Here is a 21,148-nt window from a genome sequence, read left to right on the forward strand (position 1 = left end):
AAAAAAAAAAGGCTCTCCAAAAAACCTTGAGGTTGAAAGTGTGAAGCATTTCCTACCACGCTTCAATAACTTGCTGGAGAGTCAATAAAACCAGCGCTCCATCGGAGTGTTTTGAAGCGCGCCTTGGCAACCAGAAGGACCAGACATTTAATTAAAGCAAAACAAAACAAACAAACAGCACACAACAAAAGCAAGCTGACAAAGCCCATCCTGCAATGCACATGTCCTGGGGGTGCTGGGCCATGTTGCAGGGCTCAGCCCCTCCACGCCAGGCACACATCCCTGCTGGCTGTGCACCTTCCCCAGGCTCCTTGTTAGCTTCACCAGGTGCTAATTACTCCAGGCAGGGATATGACTTCCCCTCTTTTGAAGGTGTCCAACACTTACGAAACTATTTTCTTCCTTTCACACAAACACAGAGCCCCAGATCTCGGTGATATCAGTACAATTGCTCCTAAAACCTCAGCTACTGCACTCAGCTGACTGTTCCAAATTACTTTGGAGCAATCAGCTTTCCTCAGTTGACTGTATCAGCAGCGAGAGACAGACATACCTAATTTAGTTGTATTAGCTTTTGTTATTAACTACAAGGGCACCACAATTATCCAAGATGAGCCTGACCATTTCTTCCCTTCCCTTCCCTTCCCTTCCCTTCCCTTCCCTTCCCTTCCCTTCCCTTCCCTTCCCTTCCCTTCCCTTCCCTTCCCTTCCCTTCCCTTCCCTTCCCTTCCCTTCCCTTCCCTTCCCTTCCCTTCCCTTCCCTTCCCTTCCCTTCCCTTCCCTTCCCTTCCCTTCCCTTCCCCTTCCCCTTCCCCTTTCCCTTTCCCTTTCCCTTTCCCTTCCCTTTCCCCCTACCCTCCCTTCCTCTCCTTCCCTTCCTGTTCATCTTTCCCCTTCCCCTCCCCTCCCTTTCTTTGTACAGCACTACTCCAAATTCCACTTGCAAAGGAAAAAAAAAAAACTTTCTAACATGATTTCTAACAGTTCAAAAAGCTGCAGCACACCAGAAGAAAAGCACAGATTCAACATCTTAAGAAATCAAATGACAGGAAGTGGAAACACGTGGAGCACCAGGACAAGAAAGCTCCAAGCACAACAAGGAGTGCAGGGGACACCCAGGACCCCCAGCCCTGCAGGACCCCCCCCTACCCCATGCAATAAGGTTCCAAACAGCTCCAAGTGTTGATAAATGAAACAATTAGCAGTGGTGGAATCTGCCTGTTTAACATGGAATTGGTAGTAATAATACGTAGTAATTGATAGTAATTGAACACTAATTAACTCACAAAGTAAAATGTTTATCTAGCAAAATGGATCACGCTAATGGTGCGGGGTTATCAGTCATGGAAGCAATGCATAATTAAAAAATACATAAATGAAAATTATCAAATGATTTCTCTATGCTAATTAATATTTTTATTAGCTCCATTTGCCTAGCAATTCCTCCCATCCCATCCCCTCGACAGACTTGTCAACTTGTAAATACATTTCAGGCTGGTATTTCCAACTGAGCCCTGGAGGGGCACTGGTCCCAAACCCAAACCCATATGGCTGCATGGTGGGACCTCCTCCAGCAAAGGGATCCCTCCCTGCTGCCAAAAGGGACGGTGCTGAGCAGTACTGGGGTGTCTGCACAGCCCAGAGCTCAGCACTGGGGCATCCCAAAATCCACCCCAAGTCCTGATGAATGCCTGCTGGATTCTCAGTGCCCTGCAAACAGCTCCTTTGGCAGCTCCCCAGTGCCTTCATTCCTCCTCACTGGAGAGCACTCAGCTCCTACCTTACTCTCCTCTCCATGGCAATTACTCAGCTCCTCACGAGTGCTTATTCTTTGCTCAGCACCAGAAAGCAGCAGTATTTCACAACCAATAAAGTGATTAAGTTCCCAATCTCGCCATCATCATCCCCCTTTTACAGATGGGGAGCCAAGACCCAGGAACGGTAATGCAAGAAAATATCCACTACATTACATGCACCAAATTTGTGACATTTAGACTTGATTTTTTCAGAGCACTTAGCATTAAATGACACTTTCTCTACTCGAAGAGTAGCTTTCACTGACTTAGGTGGAAGTTTTTACTGCTCCACATTAATGCAGATCATTCCCAGAGCAGGTTCATTGCCTGTGCTGAACGAGGCAAAGGTGAAAAGCTAGTACATGGCCATGCCATTAAAGCAGGCTTCATAACGCATCCACACCGAGGGGCTGCCTGGAGGCTGCACAGCAAGCTGACCCTGGCAACTATTCGCTTTGGAGCTCTGCAACCTTAATAGCATTTTTTAAAGGAGAGGTCACGCACAGTTTTACTCCGGGCAGGGAGGAAGGGGAAGGTGTTGCAGGTTAGTTTAGGTAAGAAAAGAGGGAATTCATCACCCACAGCTGCTGGATGCAGCACTGCTCAGCCCTTCTCACTCATTCTGCACTCACCACTCCTCTCCCCTCTCATCCCAGCACATCCCATTCCCCCCCAAATCCCAGTCTGGCACTTGTGGGAGCTGCTGTGGGGCAGGGACACAGGCTGTGCTCAGGCAGACAGAGCACTGCCCACTGCTGTTAAAATTAAACAAGACCTCACTCCGTGTGTAGCAATTTGAGTTATTCGGGAAAAGCCTTTAAGCTGGCCAAATTAATGAGGGTTTTGGTTGTGTTTTTTTTTTTTTTTTTTTTGCTTGTAAGAGCTCCACATGTCATACAAACATCTGCCTCCATCCTCTACAGCAGTTTTGCCTGGAGGAGCAAAAGAAATCTTCGAAAAGCAAGCAATCGAGCAAAACCCCGGACAGAAGGCATGAGATGTGTCATCCAAATTACTAAAGGCTGAACACACGAGATGGGTCAGCCCCTCCAACCCCCACCCCAAGTACAGTGACAGCAGCAAGTTTGCAAATCTCAGCCTGAGGATATCTATCACTCAGCCTTCAATGTTTGCTTAGGCACAAACCCATTGTTTTTTTCCCTTCCATTCTACAGCCTTCGGGGGTATTTGGGGTAAGCTGTGTGGTCTAGCAGGTTCTTCTGGATCTGACATTGCAGTGATTTGTGAGGGTAGTATGGGAAGCTGGACGTTGTGAGCAGGATCCCATTTGTTCACTTGCACACCAGGACAAGCCCGCATCCCAGGCTCAGATGCCCTGATTACACAGCAGCTGTGGGTTTTTTCAAGATACACATAAAGTGCTTAGATGCAGTGGCGAAAAGCACTTTAGAAATGCCAATAGAATTAGATTAGATAAATAGGAAATGGCCAGGGTTGCTAGACCAAACGCTTATCCCCTGATATCTCGCAGTTGCTGAGCACCTGCTGCTCCTATTGATCTCTTGGGAAGTGATGGGGTTGAGCCCCTGCAAACAGGAACATTCCCCTGCATCTCCTCCTAAACCCAGCACAGTCCCAGGCCCCACTGGGTTCCCTGGTCCTGCTGCAGCTGGCTGTGGTGCTGCCCAGCACCCATGAGATGCAAAACCACAGCTGTTGGGAGAGCCAAACCAGCAAGCTGCACTTAACAAAACCACTGGGTCACTTACTAGGGGTGTCTCTGTGCATAAGTATACATATATGCATAACTTTGCTGCTATATATAGCACCTTCTATCAGCAACACTCAGTGATTCTGAAAAAGCCAGGTGAGTGTCCGCAGACAGAGGAACTGAGGCACAACTAGGTTATTTAGAGCTTGTTTCCCGAAGCAGTCTTTGAAGTTGGAATCCAATTAATTTTATACCTGGGGAGAGATTTGCATAGGGATTTTCTGTCCATATGGATGGGCTTTTTCAAAGGGCCTTGGCTCTTATCTAAGGCACTCAATGCAGACTGTGTTATGCAAGGTGCCCAGTATTCATCAGCAGCTCTTGGGAGCACAGCCGCGCTTGTCACAAGGCGCAGCACACACTGGGAAGCTGGCTGGTCACCCAACCCTCCCAGAGACTCCACCTCTGTGGGTCTGGTCCTTGGAGCACTCCGATCTGTCACTGCCTTTAGTAAGGATCCATCCCACTGCTGACTGGGTGAGGGCACCCAAAGAGCAAATCCTTCCTCCCATGCAGCAAGGAAAAGGTTTTCTGCTGGTTTAATTCCCTGAAGAAGTGCAGCACGGGATTGAAGATGCCATCACTGGCATGGGGAAACCTCCCCTGTGCAGCAGCCATGCCCCATCAGACCACCATGGCTGTACCCCAAAGCTGCCCACACCCTGCCAGAAGGTTCACCTTGTTTGCACCTTCCCCATGAATGCACCACAAGCTCCTTAATCCTCTGACCACTGCAACATCCCTGTTGCTTAAAAGCAGCTGTAACCAGCTTGGAAGTTTTTTTGGGTCAAAAGCTGTGTTTAGACCAGTGCATGGGACAGCTCTGCTCATTTATTAGTTTTGAACCTCTGCTGACTTGCACTCTTATGAATACCCAAGCAGAGAAGCAAGCTCTCTATGGACAGAAAGCAAGCTTTCTGACATCAGACACAAAACAGATCTGGACAGCCTGTAGTGCAGTGCCTGCATCCCTCTAACCTGGGGAACAGCTGAAAAGTGTGGCCTCCAGACTTCAGAGGAAGATGAAGAGCTTAAGATGTGCATGAAGCCCACAGATGTGACCACTTCATAACCAAACTGCATGCACTGGCAGGCAGTGGGCAGCCCCCAGTGCCCATAATGAGCAGCCCCGCAGGCATCCTCCCGGCTCTGCAGCCCCAGGGGTGAAGGCTGCACATTTTTAGCCTTGCCTGCAGCTATATCCTGTAACAAATGCTGTGTCCAGGGCCAGGTGTGTACTGAAAAAAAAAAGGATAATCAGCATTTAAAAAAATAAGACGTAAGCTGGCACTGAATTCTGATGCAACCACTTTTGCTCCAGCCAACCCAAATTGGCTGCCATCAGAGCAAATGGCAGATGAAGAAAACATTGACTTTCTGCTTGGGTCAATACGCAAGATAAATTGAATTGAGAGTTGGAAAAAGGAACATCATCATTCACCTGAGGAGGGGAGAGGGTTAAAGGCAAGGAACTGGAGCAGCCAAGCCCATACCTCAGGTGGGGACCAGCTGTCCTGTTTCCCATGGGAACGCAGCACTGGAGATTGGGATTTCTTGGGACCAGGACTCAGGACTCCGCTGCATGGCTCAGCTGTGGTGCCTTTAGAACAGGGCACCCCAACCCCACATAGAATCCTAGAATGCCATGGGTTGGAAGGGACCTCAAAGACCACCCTGTTCCACCCCTGCTGTGGGCAGGGTTGCCAACCACTACATCAGCACCAACCAGAGCCCCATCCAACCTGGCCTTGAACACATCCCAGGATAAGTACACAGGGGATCACATACACATGACTGAGCATCCTGAAGCCCCACTCAACAGGCAGCACTGTGCTCACACACCATGTCTGGGTTTCCCCGGAGCTCATCTGGATGCACCCACGTACCAAACACCTGGAGACATCCTGCCTTTGTCTGTACCTCTCCATGAGATCTCATTACAAAGTGCAACATGAAGAATGCACGCATTTATTAAAGGCAGAATGCCCTGTGCCTGCTGGCAGATTCCTTACCCAGTTCAATGATTGAAAGCATCCCACACCAAATGTGTTTCAAAGAGCCCTGCTACAGCAGAGCCTGCATGGGATGCAAGGGGCTGAGCAGCTAATGGCAGGGGTGCATGGGATGGGAGCATCCCTCCTCTGGAGCCATCCTGATCTCAGCCATCAGCTCTGCCAGCAGCCAATGGGAGCGGGGACACTCAGTGTGAACCACAACTATACGAGGAGATGCTGACACATGGGATGTGGCCATCAGCACTCCTGCCCGGATGGATCTGTCAAAGCAGATCAGGAGAAACTTGCTGGGGAATCTGCTCTCTGGATGCACATTTTGCAACTGGAGCCTGATCACAGAGGAAGAGGAGAAGGGGAGAAAAGAAAGGAAAAGAAAAACCTTTGCATGCTGCAACACCACCCTCTTCCTGCCCATCATATTCCACCCACCACCTTTATTTTCCTGTCTGTTTTAATGAAAGGGACTAAATGGAAATTTTTCCACGCTAAACTGAAGCCTGCTTACAGGGACGTGAGGGGACTACAGGGAATACAGTCTGCTTCCTTCACCAGATACGAGAGAGAGAAAAGTAAAATCCAGTGCTGAGGAGGCAGCAGCGGGAACCTGCTCAGTACAAAACGGGCGTTTGTACAGCACAAAACACCAGCTAAGGTCGGCAGGGTGAGGAGAGAATACAAAGGAGGCTGTGAGCAGTGAGACTGCAGGCGCTCAGCGAGCAGCTCCAGGCAGGGGCAGCTGTGGGGCTGCAGCACGGCTGGGGTGTGCTGGGAAATGCCTCCAGAGAGGGAATCATCCCTGCCATGCCAGGGTGGTGGGAAATGCTCAGCCCTAACGGTGATGGGATGCAGGGAGCCCATCAGCGGCCATGGGACGTGGGGTCCCTGCAGCACACAGAGCCTGGGGGGCTCCCTGGGGATGTGTGGCACTTGGTGATATGCACTCCATCCCCGGCCATGGGCGATGTTTTGGTCGTGGCAGTGCCTTGGTGCATTCTGCACATGCAGTGCTGCTGACCCAATGTCTCCCAAACAAATGCCCTTTCAAAATACTGACCAAGACTTTGCTGGCTTAGGGACAAAACTGATTTGAAGTCAATGAGGAGCATCCCTAGGAATGGCTGCTAATGTGACCCTTGGAAAAGGAGTTAACCAACAGATTTTGGAGCTCATCAGAGAGGCAAACCCGAGCTTTTACAAGCAAGAAAACAGCCTGAATTTGAGGTTTTTTTCTTTGTTACCATTTTACTGAAACAGGCTTATGGATGCGTATTTGTGAAAGAACAGACCAAAGAGAACTTGCCTCTCCAATTTTTTTGTCTTGATGGAAGGAGGAAGGAGCCCAGCAAAGCTGAAACGACCGCCGACCGCCAGCCTGGGGGCGTGGAACTTGCTTCCCTACACATCACAGCAGCCCCCCTCGGCCTCAGCTCAACTCCAGCAACATCCCCCTCTGTACCAGACGCTCAGCTTCAGAAATGAAGATGACTTTAAATCTCCTAAGGGGCTGCTCTGCCAGAGGAATGAGTAGAGAACGTTCCCCAGAAATAAAGCACAGAGCAGGAGTTGGCGTTTCTGGATTTACTGCCTCTCTGATGCTGAATTACTGCACAACCGCGAGCAACTCCAGATATGTCACTGCTCCAGACTGTGAAATGGGGACAACAACAGTTACCTAGCTCCCACGGTGCCGTGCAGTTAATTAATGCTGCTTTGAGTCGTGAAGATGAAAAGCGGTATATAACTGCAAAATAGTGCTTTATTATTATTATGAATGGAGCTTCCACTTGTTCCATTAGAGTGAACCTTAAAGCAGTGCTGTGGCAGATACTGTGAATTGTTCCTAGCGGCTGTACGACTGCTGGCATTCACAGGAGCTGCATTGTGGGCTCGCATGTAAGAGCTTTGAATGAGTCGGGGGAAAAAGAAGAAAGAGAGGTAGTGGGGAGAACAAACAGAGAGAAATTCCATTGTATCTTTTGCTCAGCACCCAGAGACAGTGCGCCCACCCCCAGGAGGCAGGAACAGCAAAAATAAGAGGGAGAAAAGCATCTCCTCACCTCCTGCTCTTTGTGCTCCATATACATGGGCTGAGTGCATCACATCAGGCCAGATCAGACCTCCGGGGCCTGGAACAGCAAATTCAGATCGCCAGGCCATTTTGTGACAGCGTCGTCTCACTTTGACAGGGCTGCAGCATGAGACAGGAGTGCAGAGAGCTCTGGGCAGAGCCAGGCACCCCCAGCATCCCCAGCACAGCCCACTCAGGCCCAGCTGGTCCCTTGAGCCAGCATCCCAGCATATCAGCACCCAACACCCCGCATCGCCTCCATCCCACCTGCACTGCTCCCCTCTGCTCTGAGCCCAGCTGAAGGACTGGCTGCCCGCAGTGCACAGCGCTGCTCCTCGTAGTTACCTTCCATGTTTAATTCAGAGGCTAGTTTAGTTAATCTATTTTTTAATAATTCATCCCTTCCATCTTAATTTTGGTAGTTGTTGAAAATCCCTAATAAAACATTTAAGGGTTCTTTTACTGAAGCAATGGCATGATTTACTTGATGGAAGCCAGTCTTTGATGTCCTGCCTTAATTCCCTCCCTCCTGCTGTGCCTCAGTCCCGTTTATCGCCGCGCTGGAGGTAAGAGGTTCTTGTTGAGTTTTGTAGCATCACAACGCCTGGTCAGTATTCATAATTCTGCCACCCCGCATGGCTTGGACAAATCATACAGCACATGAGTCTCTTCTTTTGTCAGTGTGGCTCATGGCATCAGCAGGGAGCGGTGCTGGGACCAGGCAGGGCATGCTGACCACCAAGCATGAGCGAAATACTGCAGGTGCCAATTCCATTGTTCAAGGAATAGACACCCTTTTATAGTGCTTATATTTCATTCTCTACTGCCGGAATGGAGAAACATGCTGGGTTTTTGCATCCATAATTGGGGAAGAACAGATGGTAGAGGCACAGTTGGAAGTAATACCGCCATTAAAATAATCTATACGGCTCGTAACTCTCCAACACGTGAGAAAGAGCGAGCCTGCCTTTGCCAGAGTGCCTTGCCCAGCCCTTCCCCAAGCTGCAGAATAGCTGGGAACATGTTCTTGCAGTTGCTGAGGTATCCTGGAGATTGGGTGGTTTTACTGCCAGATGACACGGATCCAGTGGGTCCCTTCTACCCTTCCAGCAAGGCACCATCTTTTACAGCATTACAGAATTACTGTTTTCCCCAAAGCATTCAGCTAAAGGAACTGCTTACTTTGCATTCACCCTAATAATACAAAAAAAAAAAAAAAAAAAAAAAAGAAAAGAAACACAAAGTCCCAGGTACTTCAGGTAGGCAGGGGTGTCTCTGTAGTCAACTTAAACTGGGTGTGATGGGAAAAAAAAAAAGATGCCACCGAACCCCACTGACTGATGAAAATTGAAACTTCTCATGGGAACACACAGACCTGCACCTGACTTCAATCTGTTTCAAAACCCAAGAGCTTCTTTGCAAAATCAAACCAAGAGGAATGTATAGAACAGGCCAGGCTGCTAGCTAATATTTGGAAAGACATGTTCTTGTTCTGCATGGCTTAGGCCATGGTTTCAGAAGGCACTGTGCCCTCCAGAAGCCCCAGCCATGTTTGGTACCTCCTGATGGGTGAGGGTTTATTGAAGAACAGAGAATCATCTGTGCTTTGGTTACTGCTTTGAGTTGGTTTTTCCACACAGACGTACTACAGAAAAGGTCCCACTCCGTCAGTACAAAATGGAGGACATGTCTGAAGTCCCAGAGGAGCACACTGGAAGGAGCAATCCTTTCCCACAAAGACCCAAAGGCCAACATCCTCATCCTGATTTAGTGAGCAGAGAAGGAAAGTGAATCACAGCAGGATTCCCTCTGGCAGGGAACCCCAGGCCTCCTACAAACACCTCCCCAGGCAAATGCAATGATTTTCCCAGCCTGAAAATTCTTTGTTCAGCTTAAAATCTTCACTGCAATCATGCAAGCACCTCCCCACATCCTTACCCCGTGCCCCGAACACACTGGAGCCAGCAGGACATTACCTTGACAGCTGGCTTTGCTTTATGGAGCTGTAAATACATTTTTTAATAGGCTGGCGGCAAGAAAGATGTGTTTCAGACTCAACAACATCCCAAATTAACTGAGATTCATTTCAAAAAGGGTGAAGGGGGGGGAGGCAGGGGGAACACAAGCCTGAAACCCGCAGAACATAAAGCCTTGGTAGCAACTGCCAAAAAGCCCCTGCACAGCTGCTTTCTGGCTCTGCAAAGAGATTAAAACCTGCAGCAACATCAGGCTGAAGGAGGCCACTGCAGGCCGTGCACATGCTCCGAGAGGAGTTTTTTGGTGGTTTTGTTTTGTTTTGTTTTTCATTCTTAAATTGTGATTTTCCTGGAGAGGAACCAGCCCACAGCCAGCATTCTGCTGCCCCATCCGCACACTCAGCATCCTGCTGCATCCCAGGGGCTTTTAGGGGCAATGCCCCATGTAGGGCTTGCAGAGCTCTGCACAACCTCTGGCAGCGTGGGGTGACCCCCAGCACAAAGTGCTTCCTGCCTCCATCCCCTCCTCCTCCTCCTCCCTGTGCTGGAGCATTAAGCTTGATGTGCCTTCGTTAGCCCCAGCGCTGCTCTCTGACGCCTAATTTGACTAACCCTTTAGTGACTAATTTAATTACCCCGGCCCACAAACTGACAGACAGCTGTTAAAAATGGTTATTGCATTATTAATATGCTCCAGTAATTTCCCATTAAAACTATACTGTTAATAATTTTTTTTCCCTGTATTTCTTCCCTCTTAATTAGTCTATTTAAAACTTTGAAGGAATATTCTCTTTATGGTAAATGGGAGCGTTGAGCAAATTACATTTTTGATTGAATACTTCTGTGATAGGCCAGCAAATAAGACCGTTGAGTTGTTAATTATTGTCAGAGTTTCACACGATGCCTGCTAATGAGGCAGTCAATCTTCTCTGCCATTCCTGGAATATTAATGGAAGCCGTTGGTATTGGTTTTGTCACTGGGAGGAACCAGGAAATCCTTTCTTGGATAGCTCTGGGTGCTGGGAGGCGAGGAGACTGCCAGGTTGGATGGGTGATGGAGAAGACCAACGGGCTTGAAGGCAGGTTGAGCTCAGGAAGATCTTGGGCATGCTAACTGGCTGGCTCAGCTTAAACACCCAATGGGTGGGTTGCCATGAATCAGATCACTCTTCTTTTTGTAATAAAGGGCTTTTATTTCTCCTCTGAGCCAAGTGAAACACCCAGTCTCTCAGGTACTCCCATAGGATGATGCCAGAAAGTCATTAGCAAAGCAGCTCCAGGTTGGGATTCACACTCAGCTGCAAGGCAGCGAGATATCATACAAACCAACTGTGAGTTGTGCTGGATGGTGAAAGGGCAGGTTTCAGCAACACTGCTCACGTGTGCACCGTTTGGGGATTGATTAGCACTAATGTCAGGTAGTTCTCATTGGAAGAAGGAGGAGCTGGGAAGCAAAATCTGCTGCTGTCAGTTCTGTAGGACTTGACCTCCCTGCTTGGCTCCCATTGCCTTGCCGATGTTCAGAGCACTGGTCTGGTGGGCACAGAGGACCATGCTTGACCATGCCAAAGCCACTCCCATCCCAAAAACACCTCTGGCCACACCAGAGGCTGCCCTGATGAAGAAATTGTTACTTTAGAAGAGAGGAACTGAGGGAGGAGAGAAGTCTGCTACAGGCAGACTTCCCTGGACCGGGCTTCATAATCTCATACTTGTGCTCCCCGTGCTGCCAGTGACAGCCAGAAGCAATGAGACTTTCCAAAAGCTCACAACTGTTCACAAACCAGTGCTCTGCTGGGTCAAAGTCCCACTGAGCTGCACACACACACATGCATGTAAAGGATGATGCATGTGTCCCTCCCTCAGCCCCTAAACAGCAAACATGGACACAGAAATTGCTCCACTGCAGCGCTGGGAAGCTGCTCTGTAGTGCAACCTCCTGCACCTACGCGTCCTCCTCCACCTTCTGCTGGCACCTGACCTCTGCAAGGTAAAGGGAGCAACCCTTGCCAGCACAGAGCATTTCTAGGGGTGCGTGTGGGGCTCTGCAGGGCAGCTCACCGAGCTCAAACATCATAACTGGAGATATTTCTCAGCACGGGTGAGGTTAACCAAGAGACACATAGGGCAGCGCAGTCTTACCTAGCACACCAGTGGAGTAGACACAGCGATGCCCATTTGTGGGATAAGAGAAAAAAAGACAACTGCAGACCAAAGGTAACCGATTTCCAAAGGCAGATCAGTCTAAACGGATTGTGATTTCAGCTGTGGGCAGAGGACAAAGCAGTGGATTTGTCAGGACTGCACTGCACAAGGCAGAGCAGAAACGTGCCTTCCCTAAATAGGTCGCACAGCGTTCCGCACTCGCTTTTATTTCTGTGGATGAGCTCTGAGGAAGCGGTCATGTGGGTGCCTGACCCAGCGATGGGCAGAATCCACGAGACTGCAAACATCTTCACAGATTGCTCCTCTCCCTTCAGCCTGCTTCAGCCCCCCCAGCCCTGCTCCTGCCAGGAAAAGCCAGGCAAGGTGATAGAAACCTCACAAAGGTCAGAAAATCCCAGTGACTGCAGGCAATGTGCCAGCATACACAGATGGCACGGATGCCACTGAGAGGCCGGAGCTCAGGGATATTCCTCTGCTTATCTGCTACAGCCCACACAGCCAGACCCACACACTACCCCAGAATTTTACGGGGCTGATGTGGGATGATCCTATGTCTGCCTGACCAGGTGCTGCAGGTATAGCAGCAAAGGTGAGGAGCTCCTGGAAGAATTCTGGAATGCTCCCAGATACCCTGCAAACCCCATCGCATGCAGCTGCGCAGCCCTGCAGGAATGGCGTGGAGGAACAGGACCCCACAATGCTCTCCAGAGCAGCAAAAAGGCCAGAGAGCCAGATGTTGGACGGCAAATCTCCTAATTCCTTCAACCTCTGCAAAGCTATAGCTGACAAATCCAAAAGGCACACAACCGAGACCCCCCAGGCTGCTCTCCGGGTCTGCGTTCATTTGAGAAGCTCGTTGAAGAGAGCCAAGAAGCCAGGTTCCATAGCATACCTTGCCCTGCCTTCTGGACTGACATCAGCACAGCACCATATCCTGCCTCACATGTCTCCCTTCCCACCAGGAGGAGCATAACCACAGCCTCCACACCTCCCTGCAGGAACGGGGAACATGAGCCACCTCTTCTGAGAGTGCATGGAAGAACAGAGGAAATGGATACCCTGGAATAGCCTACCCATAACAAACAGGGTCAGCTCAAGGTATCCACTCCAACCACTTGGAGCAGGTCTATGAGAGTCCCTTTCCACTGCTGCTAAAACAACAAAGTCCTTCAGCAGGGAGATTCAGATCCAACAGAATCCAACTATCAGATCCTGGGTAGACCATCACCACGGGGCTGGTGGCAAGCAGGAACCTACTGCATCCCCAAAGGAGAGCATCAGTACACATCAAGAGGAGGAACACCCCTGGGTACCAACACCCAACCTCACGGGGATCTCGTGCACCAGCCTCTGCCACCGGAAACATAGCTCTGGTGCTAAGAGCCTGCAGTGACACTTCCAATGAGAGTTAATAGCAGATGACAGGCTGTCAGCATGTGCACACACAGAATAAACAGGAGCTGGGTTCAAGAGCCTCGCTGCAGGTTAACTCCATCCCTTTCCACAGGGTTTTCAGGGCACCCCTCCGGGGAGGTGGCGCACAGCAGCTGCTCCGCAGCATTTACTCAGGTAGCTGAGCCCTAGCAGATGTCAGGGCTCATTACACACAGATCAGCCCTGCAATAGATGGTTATAAGCAACATATTTGCCTCTCGGACTCTACAGGTCAAGGAGCTCTTTATTAAACAACCCACCATTTCATCATTAACCCTTTACAAACTACTCTGTTACGGCCCAGAGCTGCATCCAATTCCAGAGCAACCACATTTCAGAGCCAACACCTTCAGCTCTGCCCAAGTGTGTCTAATGCACACTAATTAAGAAGAAAAGAAAGAAAATGTGGACTGAACTGAATAAAGAGACTTCTTACTGCAAAATCTCAGTGCATATTTACACAGTATCCTGCCTTAATTCTCAGCTTCTTCATTTGTGTCATTTTAATCCCTGCACAGTAGCAGGGAAGTATTAGCTGGTGTTTAATTGTGTGCTTCTGTGTTAAGGGCTGCTGCAGGGAGAGAGCCCCTGTCCACAGGTAGTTGGAGCAGCATGATTAAGATTAGCAAGGACACAGGCAGGCAGTGACATGGGACATCCCATGGCCCCAAGCTGGGGTGAGAGCTGCCTGAGAACATCACCAAAGGGACAGCCTCAATGGCATTAAGGGCTCTCATTCATACTAATGATATTTACACGGCTCAGATGCATGCAGGTAGAGAAAGCCTCAGTCTACACTAGGGAAATTGAGCACTGACAGAGAGCTTGACAAGGAACAGGAATGTGTCCTTGCAGGGTACATCCCCTTGTCCCTGCAGTCACTTTGGTGGGTCCTCTGAGTCGGTTGCTCAGGGTTCCCCCAGCTCCTGGAAGAGCAATTCTCAGCCCATCCCAAAGTGTGCAGGTGAGGCAGCAGGACACTGGCACCAAGCATGTTCTGAGTGACACACGGAGGGCACAGAAAGCTGCAGTGCCCCGTGGAGCAGCAGGTCCCTGCCTGCACCCTAAGCTACAACAACAGGCTCTTGGTTCAGCCGCCAGCACCTCATTATATCAAAAGCACTGGAGGAAATGTCTGGAGCTGAATTGATTAGCACACAGGAATTCTTCAGGCAGTGAAAGCAGGGCAATTCCCAGGATGGGATTATTATTTTGCAAAACTTCACCTAATTTTCTTGGTGTTATTTTTCCTCCCTCTCGCTCCCCAGCCCTCCTTCCCACCCTCTCCAGATTCACAGCACTTTGATTTAGTCTCTCCAAACAATATTCTGCCTAATGTGCTGCAGTGTGGCACTCAGGAAAGCACCACCGCCCACCAGAGCCCCGGGCTTTACATGTGTAGCAGCAAGAAAAAGTTGGGGTGCTTTTCATTCTAGCTTCGTAGCCAGCAGCCAGACCTGCAGAGGCCACAGAACCTGTGCAGGACTTACCAACAGCTACATCATAGACAGAGAAGTCAAATACACGGTGAATAAGCAGATGAAAAAGGGCAATGATGCAGAATCTGGACACAGTGGAGGCAAAGGGCAGAGGGTTTGCAGCTGCGGCACAGCACACGGAGCTCAAGGATTTTCCATGCCAATGGGCAATGCTGGACACAGGACACTGATACAGATTCAACACGCATCTAAGCTTTCCGGGCTTTACATCTGGGAAGTGCTGCACTGTCTCTCCCCATGGGTATCCCAAGAGCAAAGGGCATGACAAAGCACCCCGAGAGCCACAGAGACATCCTGGAGCAAAGCAAAGCCTATGGGGAATGCTGCAGCTGCGGGGCTGCAGTTCTTTACTATGAGAGTGGTGAGGTGCTGGAACAGCTGCCCAGAGAGGTTGTGGATGCCCCATTCCTGGAGGTTTTCAAGGCCAGGTTGGATTGGGCCCTGGGCAGTCTGGTCTAGGATTAAAAGGGGAGGTGGTGGCCCTGCCTGTGGCAGAGAGGTTGGAGTTTCATGATTCTTGAGGTCCCTTCCAATCTGGGTCATTCTATGATTCTGTGGAGCACTGTGCCCAGCACATCAGGGTCAGTGGAAACATCCTCCTGGCTGCTCAGGAGCCAACACTAATTAACTTCATTTATCTTGGGATAGTACACCCTCTTCGGTTCACCAGCTGCAGCTGTGGTTGCCCTGTGGTTGAAGCTGAATGAGGATTTTCCCAGGCAGTTTTATGGGTGAGCACAATTCCTCCATAGCCATGTATGCATCTGCCATCCCTTTAAAAAACTACCAAGAAATCAAATGAACTCAGGGGTTGATTTTCTTCAAAGGTCCTTTCCAAACCTACAAGGGATGGTGTCCACTCTGAAACACCCCTCAAACAGAAGGACAAGCCTCCCCGGCTCATGTCCACCTCCGTTCCCACTGCCTTCACTGTGAGGTTGTTTCTCATCCTCTGGCAGCTCCGAAGCCCATCGCAGGTTGCTGGCATGCTCCCAGGAACATTTCAGCTCAGATGCATTTTATTAGTTTTGTCCTCTGAATGAAGTGATCCAACAGCAGTCACGGGAGATAAAAACCAGAAAGGAGGAGCAGAAATGGACCACATCGGGCAAGTTTATGGCACCTGAAATCTCATCAGAAGCAGCCGGTTGATGTGGCCAGTTTCTTCCAATTGCATTTCAAAATAGCTAAAGAAAAGGTATTCATCTTTTCCCAATGTCACAGCCCCACACAGGACTGTAGCTGCCACTCACACAGCTGAACTGGAGGGGAGACATACAGCCAGGTGGGTACGGGCCATCATCCCATCTGCTCCTCCTTTAAAGCACTGCAGTACCTTCAGGACAAGTTTATTCCTGGCAGCCCTGGGAGAGGGAGCACAGGCTCCGAAAATCCTTCCCCGGACACACGGGGAGCCCTGGACCTCATGCTGCTGCCACTGATTTCATTCCCCAGCTGTCCTTCTCCTGAACCCACCAGTGCCATACTGCACAACTCAGTGATGAGTGATGTCAACCTGGGTCATCAGGGTTGGTAACAGATAGCAAAGCTGACTGCAAATTCTTTGTGTTTGCTGGGACTTGAGTGCCTGCCCCACACTAGTTGTGCTGCTGCTATGTCCATTCGCAGTGACCCAGTGTTCTCCAGAAGCACAGCATCCCTCCCAGCAGCAGCCATGCCCTGTGCTCTGCTCACAGCCCAGCCATCCCCAGCAAGCACCTGCCACTCCTGCTGCAAACCCCCAGCATCCCACCCTCCCCAAGCAATGCCATGGTTTTTAAGTCATTTCTCCTTCATGTGCAATTGCCAACAAAATGAAGCCTTCTCTTTTGCTGCAACACCAGCTCAACAGCCCAGGAGCACTGTGTCCCCAGCTGCCTCCTGCCTGCCCCAGGCTGCCCTGGATGACATGAGCACATCCTTGTAAAACCCCAGGCAGGCTGCACAGCTCGATCATTCACTGCAAAAGAAATAGCAAGGGTAAAGGAGGAGGAAAAGGAGAAGAAAGAGGAAAATAGAGTCTTCCAGCAAAAGCTGGATGCAGCTGCTGCCAGGAGGTGATCACCCAGTCCTTCTCCTGTTTCCCAGTGCCCTGCCCAGGCAGCAGACACTCACAAAGGACAGCTAAGAAAACTCAGATGCAGGGAAAATACATAATTAGAGAAAAATAGCACAGGCAGGCTGGACAAAATGAGAAGCCATGGGGATGTGCTGCTTTTGAACTTGCAGCTACAAAGCATGCTCCAGCCAATGTTTAATAGGAAACAAAGGCAGGGATGTAAAAACAAATACTGCCATCAAACAGGGATGGGAGAGCTCCTTTCACTAAAGCAATCCTAATGCCTGACTTAGCAACCTTCCATCTCTCTAAGTGCATACACCCGTGCTGTGTTTCAAAGCCACTGTCTGCCCTGCAAATCCCCTGTGTCCGGATTCTGCTTGGATGCCAGCAGGATACTGTTGCCCAGGGCTGAGCTGCTCTGATGGACAGACAGACGGACAGAAACACACACAGCTACCAGCAACTGAAGATCTGCAGTAAGGAGAAGCTGCAGAGCTCGGTGCCAAATCATGCTCTGCGATGGGAGATCCCAGCTACATTAAAGGGAACCATTCCGGGTGTGAGACAGTATGTGTATATTTGGCAAGTGTTGGGGGTTTTAATTGTCTCAATAAATACATAAACAAAATCTGTTTGTGCATTTGTTTGCTTTTCCCTCCCGGGCTCTGTGGCACCGTTGATGAGAGGAGCAGCAATCATTCAGCTGCACAACTCATGGCTGCTCCTGGTGCGTGCTCTCTGCAATGGATTTGCCTATGAGCTCGGTTGAAATTTACAGGCATTGCCCCTAAGTGGTTTGATCATTTTCTGCGTAGTTTTATAGCGCAGTATGAAGAGCTCAGGAATTTCAGAGGATCACACAAAAAGGGAAATTCAGCATTACTGTAGCAGGGATTATTGCAAAGCCCACAAAGAAGGAGGGCTGAGATACCCCTCTGCCTCTGGGCAGAGCAGATCCCATTGCTGGTGGTGAATCACAGAGATGCGCAGAGCGCATCAGGTCTCTGCACCCTCCCAGTGTGATGGAGGTGCTGCTAGGCACGGGTTTGGTTCTGACCTAACCAAGATACTCCCTGGGTGATTCCAGATTGAGTTTAATTCTTTTCCCTCATTTCCTCTCTGCTGTTCATTTCCCCGATGCACCGCTCCTGCGATTCCTCTCTCCTCGTGCTCGCAGCTGTCAGTGGCTGCCACAAGGTTACAGCCCCATTTAGTCATCCCTTTGCCAAATGAGACAGAGCTGACTCCTCCAATCTGCTCGAGGAAATCAAACCGGGAGGCAGCGAGCAGGAAAATCCCACAAGAACCAGGACGATGTGGGGTTGACACACGCAGAGCAAAGGCTGGCAGTTGCCTTTCTGAGCAGCATCCACCCTTTCCCCAAGGAAGATGAGTCTGGGGGCTGCCTTTATCCCGTGTTAAGCACCAGGAGCTGCTTCTCTACCCTTTTGTGAGCTGGTGGCACATTGAGGTGTTAAGAAGCCCAGGCCAGAGCCAAGGGGATTCTACCTCTGGGGATACCAATGTCTCTGCAACGCATGCAGTAATGGATTGCCCTCCATCCAGAAATGAGTAAGTTGTGCTTGGTGATGGAATGATCAATTTGCTCCATCACGTTAAGCCGTCCATTCATCACAGACACCTGCTGTCAGCCACTCACGGCTGCATCACTGGCACTTGTGGCTGCTGTTATCATCAGGGAAAGAGGTGGGAAGGCAGCAGCCCGGGGTCACTGCTCCTGCTGAGAAACAGCTCCAAAAAGGGCTTCCCTTGCACAAACACATCCCAAGGCTCGGGAACAGGTGATGCTGCAAGGACAGACAGACCGTGAAGGCAGAGGAAGTAGCAGGAGTGAACCCAAGAGAAGCCCTTTTGCACCAAATTGGGTGGTGCTTGAGATAAGCATAGAACCCACCTTGTGCTGGAGCAGAGCACTCAGCAGAACCCTCCTGAGCTTTGGCCAGGTTTGCCTGAAGCAGTGCTCATTTCCCTGTGCTCCCAGGGGCGAGGTGTGAGGCCCAGGTACCAAGGAGACAAAATCTGCTGATGATTAACAAAACTGCTTCCCCTCTCCTGGCCCACTCCCTCTGCCTTTCTCCTCCATTTCTCCTTTCACTTCCTGTCTACTGGAGAGTGCAGGGAGACTCACAGCAAGGTGTAAAGTACCCAAATTGCTGCAAAAGCTGGTGCCACACTGGTGTTACTGGTTGATACAGAGGGTCTCAGCCAGGTCAGCCACATGTCAGGACACAGCACAGCTCCCAGCCTCAACACAGGCCAGCCCCTGCTCCATGGGATGCACAGGCTCAGAGCTGGGGAGCATAACCAGCTCAAATGCAGTGTGTGCAGCACTGGGAGAAATGAAGATAAAATAATAATAATAACAGTAACAAAAAATCTCACTGATTGTACTTTGGCAAAGAATTTCAAGAGCAAAGGGGCTCGCTTGGGAGCAAAACGAAGATGAATTGACAGAGAGTTCAAGAGAATTCATTCTGCCACTGAACACTTGTCTCTCCATCAGGACATCTCAAAGGCTTGTCAAGCGAAGGCAAAGCTTTTATTTGTTTCTATGGTTGCCATAACAATAAAGCTATATGTCATGTCAGGCAGCAGCTGAGGCTCACTCCTCCGATTTATACCTGCTCAGGAGAAACTACAAACTTTTCTGCAGAGCTGGTGGCACGGAGGGGCATGGGGTGACACCACCAGCACAGTGACAGCAGGGCAGGAGCCCCTGCATCACCTCCAGGGGACACCTTCAGCACCAGTGCCACCAGCACCAGCGTCACCCCACACACCTGGAAAGCCAATAAAGGCTGCTGCTGCAACTCAGCGCTGGGGTGGGAGCAGGAGCTGCGTGTCCTCCTGATATCCACAGAGAGCTGCCCATAGGCTGAGCATCCCACGCTGAACGAGCACAGCAATGTTCCATCCCACAGGACAAGTGATACTTCCAATAGGACCAGAAGGAGTTCCTTTTCCTTGCCTAGTGCACACAGAGAACAGGCAGCAAGCATCCCACCTGCCACCCCTACCTGCAGGGTGGGCTGCAGCCATGGCAGAAGGCTGGAGGAAGCCTCAGCAGGGAGCCATCAGAGAACATCATCCCTGTGAGCCGCAGGGAGCCAGCACTGCTCCGGAGATCTGCTGATGGCACAGCCCCACCCGGCCCTTCTGCAGTCCCCAGTGTCTTCATAAAACCACAAGGCCGTGTTCAAACCTTTAACCCTCCAAGTTGTAAAGACTTCATCACTTGTTTCCTCCAAGCCAGGCTTTCTGCAATTTTCCTCCATTAAACTCTTCACAAGAAGTGACCTCAGAGTGAAAAGGTGCCAGACTAATGAAAGGTCTGGAGGAATGCAGTTCGCTTGTTACTAAAGGTATAGAAGAAATACTGGGTGAATTACCATCACGTCACAGGACAGCACACAGCACACTGCGGGAGCTGAGACAGCCGTGCTCCAGCTGCTGTAATACAGCACAGGGCTGATGCTGGTCTGGGGACATGAGGGGGTCACAGCTAAAACACCACAGCACACAAACAGGAGCTGCCAGCATGCAGACAGCAGTGTCACCATGAGAGCAGGGCTGCATGAGGGCAGAGGGATGACTCTTGAAGTCCTGTGTGCTGGACAGTATGTGTTCCACTCCAATGGCAGGTCCAGTATTACCAGACACCATTCAGACTCCTGGACCACCAGAACTGCTGCATTACCACTCCCTTGACTTGATACCAACGTACGTCTCAGTCCAAAGGAACAAAGCAAAGATGAACAGCTTTATAGTACCATTCTCATTTTGTAAAAGCTCCCAACAGCCTCAATATGGAGACAGGACAGGCAATGCTCACAGGTGCCAAACACTGCAATGTCCCTCCTCATGGGCTGCACACTAAGCATCCTGAGCACAGCTGCTCTGCACCAGAACCTCCAGCAGCCCATTGTGCAGCACCATCTCCACCCCATCCTTCACAGGGTGCTCAGGAACTTGAGCTGCCAGCCTGATCCTCCTTTGAGAAGCATTTAGGTTCTAATGCAGGAATAATAACACCTCAGTTTGGGGTTTTCACTGTATCTGCGAAATCCTCCATAATTCAGCATCAAATATTTATTATTACGTTTATTAAAGTTTTAATAATTTAGCATCTCCTTCACGTAGGATACAAGCACCATGAACTCACCTCTTTTATTCTACATGGGTCACTCCTGATATTTATATCAGGGGTTTCATTTTGGAGGAGAGCAGACAGCAGAAGCCTTTGTGCCAGAAACTGCCCTCCTGCCCCAGCACTCCTCCATGAAGAGTCCTGCCAAGACTCACAGTGATGGGACAGAAAAGTGGAAATCCAATAACCCGTTGCTCTTAGAAAACGAAAGAAAATGGGCTGGGGAGATAGG

General features: G+C 50.0%; 1 protein-coding gene across 5 annotated transcripts in view; it reads right to left on the reverse strand.

Moving 5' to 3' along the window:
* The window catches only part of ASTN2 (astrotactin 2), a 262,038-nt gene that overhangs the window by 132,043 nt on the left and 108,847 nt on the right, over positions 1-21,148 (reverse strand). The gene's annotated exons all lie outside the window — the stretch shown is intronic.

Source organism: Phasianus colchicus, chromosome 19 (genome assembly GCF_987193195.1).
Source record: "Phasianus colchicus chromosome 19, bPhaCol1.hap1.1, whole genome shotgun sequence".
NCBI lineage: Eukaryota > Metazoa > Chordata > Aves > Galliformes > Phasianidae > Phasianus > Phasianus colchicus.